General features: G+C 41.3%; 1 protein-coding gene across 1 annotated transcript in view; it reads right to left on the bottom strand.

Moving 5' to 3' along the window:
• LOC124035405 (A disintegrin and metalloproteinase with thrombospondin motifs 17-like) overlaps positions 1–6000 on the bottom strand; it is a 239411-nt gene that overhangs the window by 127457 nt on the left and 105954 nt on the right. The gene's annotated exons all lie outside the window — the stretch shown is intronic.

Genomic DNA, 6000 nt, shown 5'->3' with positions numbered 1-6000 from the left:
CACATTTGAACATGTAGATCATTTGTAGTCAGCAATGGGAGAGTGATTACGTCTTACAAGAGCACAAAATGTGTGCATTTCTAGACATCTTTGAAAAGTGAGTCAGGTACAGGGCTTTTTTGTCTTAAAGGGGCAGTGTTGTATTTTGAGACAGGCTTGAAAAAGCTAAGTAGCCAATAGGCAGAGGGTAGCACACTTTTTTATGATTCTCTGTAATAATGGCATGGGAATAATGATGAATTTAATGTTTTAATTTGTAAAGTGTTTTCTTGCATCAAACAACACAACAACATGTTCAGTCACCACCTTGTCTGAAGGACAAGTGGATAAGCAGGTTAATGTCAAGCCCTACATTTATCACAGTAGATGCTTGCCGGAAATTGCACAGAATTTTGACAACGTTCAAGGTTGCGCTCAGCAGACCTGAGATTTGCTCAGTGACTACATTTTTTTGAGGGAACATTCACAAGAACTCTGAAAAGACAGCAATTACTGGTCTGACGTGACTGGATCTGAGTTAATACAGTAATCACTGGTCTGACTGACTGGATCTGAGTTAATACAGTAATCACTGGTCTGACTGACTGGATCTGAGTTAATACAGTAATCACTGGTCTGACTGACTGGATCTGAGTTAATACAGTAATCACTGGTCTGACTGACTGGATCTGAGTTAATACAGTAATCACTGGTCTGACTGACTGGATCTGAGTTAATACAGTAATCACTGGTCTGACTGACTGGATCTGAGTTAATACAGTAATCACTGGTCTGACTGACTGGATCTGAGTTAATACAGTAATCACTGGTCTGACTGACTGGATCTGAGTTAATACAGTAATCACTGGTCTGACTGACTGGATCTGAGTTAATACAGTAATCACTGGTCTGACTGACTGGATCTGAGTTAATACAGTAATAACTGGTCTGACGTGACTGGATCTGAGTTAATACAGTAATCACTGGTCTGACTGACTGGATCTGAGTTAATACAGTAATCACTGGTCTGACTGACTGGATCTGAGTTAATAGAGTAATCACTGGTCTGACTGACTGGATCTGAGTTAATACAGTAATCACTGGTCTGACTGACTGGATCTGAGTTAATACAGTAATCACTGGTCTGACTGACTGGATCTGAGTTAATACAGTAATCACTGGTCTGACTGACTGGATCTGAGTTAATACAGTAATCACTGGTCTGATGTGACTGGATCTGAGTTAATACAGTAATCACTGGTCTGACTGACTGGAGCTGAGTTAATACAGTAATCACTGGTCTGACTGACTGGATCTGAGTTAATACAGTAATCACTGGCCTGAAGTGACTGGATCTGAGTTAATACAGTAATCACTGGTCTGACTGGATCTGAGTTAATAGAGTAATCACTGGTCTGACTGGATCTGAGTTAATACAGTAATCACTGGTCTGACGTGACTGGATCTGAGTTAATACAGTAATCACTGGCCTGAAGTGACTGGATCTGAGTTAATAGAGTAATCACTGGTCTGACTGGATCTGAGTTAATAGAGTAATCACTGGTCTGACGTGACTGGATCTGAGTTAATACATTAATCACTGGTCTGATGTGACTGGATCTGAGTTAATACAGTAATCACTGGTCTGACGTGACTGGATCTGAGTTAATACAGTAATCACTGGTCTGACGTGACTGGATCTGAGTTAATGGACAGTAATCACTGGTCTGACTGACTGGATCTGAGTTAATACAGTAATCACTGGTCTGACTGACTGGATCTGAGTTAATACAGTAATCACTGGTCTGACTGGATCTGAGTTAATACAGTAATCACTGGTCTGACTGACTGGATCTGAGTTAATACAGTAATCACTGGTCTGACTGGATCTGAGTTAATACAGTAATCACTGGTCTGATGTGACTGGATCTGAGTTAATACATTAATCACTGGTCTGACTGACTGGATCTGAGTTAATACAGTAATCACTGGTCTGACTGGATCTGAGTTAATACAGTAATCACTGGTCTGACTGACTGAATCTGAGTTAATACAGTAATCACTGGTCTGACTGACTGGATCTGAGTTAATACAGTAATCACTGGTCTGACTGACTGGATCTGAGTTAATACAGTAATAACTGGTCTGACGTGACTGGATCTGAGTTAATACAGTAATCACTGGTCTGACTGACTGGATCTGAGTTAATACAGTAATCACTGGTCTGACTGACTGGATCTGAGTTAATAGAGTAATCACTGGTCTGACTGACTGGATCTGAGTTAATACAGTAATCACTGGTCTGACTGACTGGATCTGAGTTAATACAGTAATCACTGGTCTGACTGACTGGATCTGAGTTAATACAGTAATCACTGGTCTGACTGACTGGATCTGAGTTAATACAGTAATCACTGGTCTGATGTGACTGGATCTGAGTTAATACAGTAATCACTGGTCTGACTGACTGGAGCTGAGTTAATACAGTAATCACTGGTCTGACTGACTGGATCTGAGTTAATACAGTAATCACTGGCCTGAAGTGACTGGATCTGAGTTAATACAGTAATCACTGGTCTGACTGGATCTGAGTTAATAGAGTAATCACTGGTCTGACTGGATCTGAGTTAATACAGTAATCACTGGTCTGACGTGACTGGATCTGAGTTAATACAGTAATCACTGGCCTGAAGTGACTGGATCTGAGTTAATAGAGTAATCACTGGTCTGACTGGATCTGAGTTAATAGAGTAATCACTGGTCTGACGTGACTGGATCTGAGTTAATACATTAATCACTGGTCTGATGTGACTGGATCTGAGTTAATACAGTAATCACTGGTCTGACGTGACTGGATCTGAGTTAATACAGTAATAACTGGTCTGACGTGACTGGATCTGAGTTAATACAGTAATCACTGGTCTGACTGACTGGATCTGAGTTAATACAGTAATCACTGGTCTGACTGACTGGATCTGAGTTAATACAGTAATCACTGGTCTGACTGGATCTGAGTTAATACAGTAATCACTGGTCTGACTGACTGGATCTGAGTTAATACAGTAATCACTGGTCTGACTGGATCTGAGTTAATACAGTAATCACTGGTCTGATGTGACTGGATCTGAGTTAATACATTAATCACTGGTCTGACTGACTGGATCTGAGTTAATACAGTAATCACTGGTCTGACTGGATCTGAGTTAATACAGTAATCACTGGTCTGACTGACTGAATCTGAGTTAATACAGTAATCACTGGTCTGATGTGACTGGATCTGAGTTAATACAGTAATCACTGGTCTGACTGACTGGATATGAGTTAATACAGTAATCACTGGTCTGATGTGACTGGATCTGAGTTAATACAGTAATCACTGGTCTGACGTGACTGGATCTGAGTTAATACAGTAATCACTGGTCTGATGTGACTGGATCTGAGTTAATACAGTAATCACTGGTCTGACGTGACTGGATCTGAGTTAATACAGTAATCACTGGTCTGACGTGACTGGATCTGAGTTAATACAGTAATCACTGGTCTGACTGACTGGATCTGAGTTAATACAGTAATCACTGGTCTGACTGGATCTGAGTTAATACAGTAATCACTGGTCTGACTGACTGGATCTGAGTTAATACAGTAATCACTGGTCTGACTGACTGGATCTGAGTTAATACAGTAATCACTGGTCTGTCTGACTGGATCTGAGTTAATACAGTAATCACTGGTCTGACTGACTGGATCTGAGTTAATACAGTAATCACTGGTCTGTCTGACTGGATCTGAGTTAATACAGTAATCACTGGTCTGACTGACTGGATCTGAGTTAATACAGTAATCACTGGTCTGACGTGACTGGATCTGAGTTAATACAGTAATCACTGGTCTGATGTGACTGGATCTGAGTTAATACAGTAATCACTGGTCTGACGTGACTGGATCTGAGTTAATACAGTAATCACTGGTCTGACGTGACTGGATCTGAGTTAATACAGTAATCACTGGTCTGACTGACTGGATCTGAGTTAATACAGTAATCACTGGTCTGACTGGGATCTGAGTTAATACAGTAATCACTGGTCTGACTGACTGGATCTGAGTTAATACAGTAATCACTGGTCTGACTGACTGGATCTGAGTTAATACAGTAATCACTGGTCTGTCTGACTGGATCTGAGTTAATACAGTAATCACTGGTCTGACTGACTGGATCTGAGTTAATACAGTAATCACTGGTCTGTCTGACTGGATCTGAGTTAATACAGTAATCACTGGTCTGACTGACTGGATCTGAGTTAATACAGTAATCACTGGTCTGACTGGATCTGAGTTAATACAGTAATCACTGGTCTGACTGACTGGATCTGAGTTAATACAGTAATCACTGGTCTGACTGACTGGATCTGAGTTAATACAGTAATCACTGGTCTGTCTGACTGGATCTGAGTTAATACAGTAATCACTGGTCTGACTGACTGGATCTGAGTTAATACAGTAATCACTGGTCTGACTGGATCTGAGTTAATACAGTAATCACTGGTCTGACTGACTGGATCTGAGTTAATACAGTAATCACTGGTCTGACTGACTGGATCTGAGTTAATACAGTAATCACTGGTCTGACTGGATCTGAGTTAATACAGTAATCACTGGTCTGACTGACTGGATCTGAGTTAATACAGTAATCACTGGTCTGACTGGATCTGAGTTAATACAGTAATCACTGGTCTGACTGACTGGATCTGAGTTAATACAGTAATCACTGGTCTGACTGACTGGATCTGAGTTAATACAGTAATCACTGGTCTGATGTGACTGGATCTGAGTTAATACAGTAATCACTGGTCTGACTGACTGGATCTGAGTTAATACAGTAATCACTGGTCTGACTGACTGGATCTGAGTTAATACAGTAATCACTGGTCTGACTGGATCTGAGTTAATACAGTAATCACTGGTCTGACGTGACTGGATCTGGATCAATATAGTAATTAGAGCAGAATGTGGAGACCGCTGTGGAGACCATACTCACTTGTAAAAGACTCATGCCATAAACACAGATTTATTTCCCTCCCTCCTGTCCTTTATTTCTTTCTTCCAACCAGATGTTTCTCTCTCTCGCGCTCTTTATCTCTCTCTCTTTCTCATACCTGGGACATTTGTAATACTGACCCAATTTATCACAGCCTCTCTGAAGCAGTATTTTAGCCAACCATTCTCAAATGCAGTTGCCTGTCATTATACACGCATGACCATGCAAAACACACCCATGCATGCACAAATGCAAACACACACACACTAGCATGTGTATGTACACACACACACATGTATACACATAACACACTCACAGAGGAGTACACACACAATCACACACACACACACACACACACACACACACACACACACACACACACACACACACACACACACACACACACACACACACACACACACACACACACACACACACACACACACACACACACACACACACACACACACACACACACACACACGCACAGAAACACAAAACAATTGTTTTTAGCTAGAAAGACGTCTTCGGTCATGAAAAATGACTGGAAATGCATTGGACTTACTGAAACGGGCCAAACATATTGCTTTGCTCACTGTGCCATTGTTCCATTCTTGACTGCACAGTGTTAGCAGTCCTGGGATCGTATCATTTAGGAGTATGTGATAGAGTGTTAGCAGCCCTGGGATCGTATCATTTAGGAGTATGTGGTAGAGTGTTAGCAGGCCTGGGATAGTATCATTTAGGAGTATGTGATAGAGTGTTAGCAGCCCTGGGATCGTATCATTTAGGAGTATGTGGTAGAGTGTTAGCAGCCCTGGGATCGTATCATTTAGGAGTATGTGCTGGAGTGTTAGCAGGCCTGGGATAGTATCATTTAGGAGTATGTGCTGGAGTGTTAGCAGGCCTGGGATAGTATCATTTAGGAGTATGTGCTGGAGTGTTAGCAGGCCTGGGATAGTATCATTTAGGAGTATGTGCTGGAG

Source organism: Oncorhynchus gorbuscha, linkage group LG05 (assembly GCF_021184085.1).
Source record: "Oncorhynchus gorbuscha isolate QuinsamMale2020 ecotype Even-year linkage group LG05, OgorEven_v1.0, whole genome shotgun sequence".
Classification (NCBI taxonomy): domain Eukaryota; kingdom Metazoa; phylum Chordata; class Actinopteri; order Salmoniformes; family Salmonidae; genus Oncorhynchus; species Oncorhynchus gorbuscha.
The sequence above is the reverse complement of the archived record's forward strand: the minus strand, read 5'-3'. Positions and strand labels throughout refer to the sequence as shown.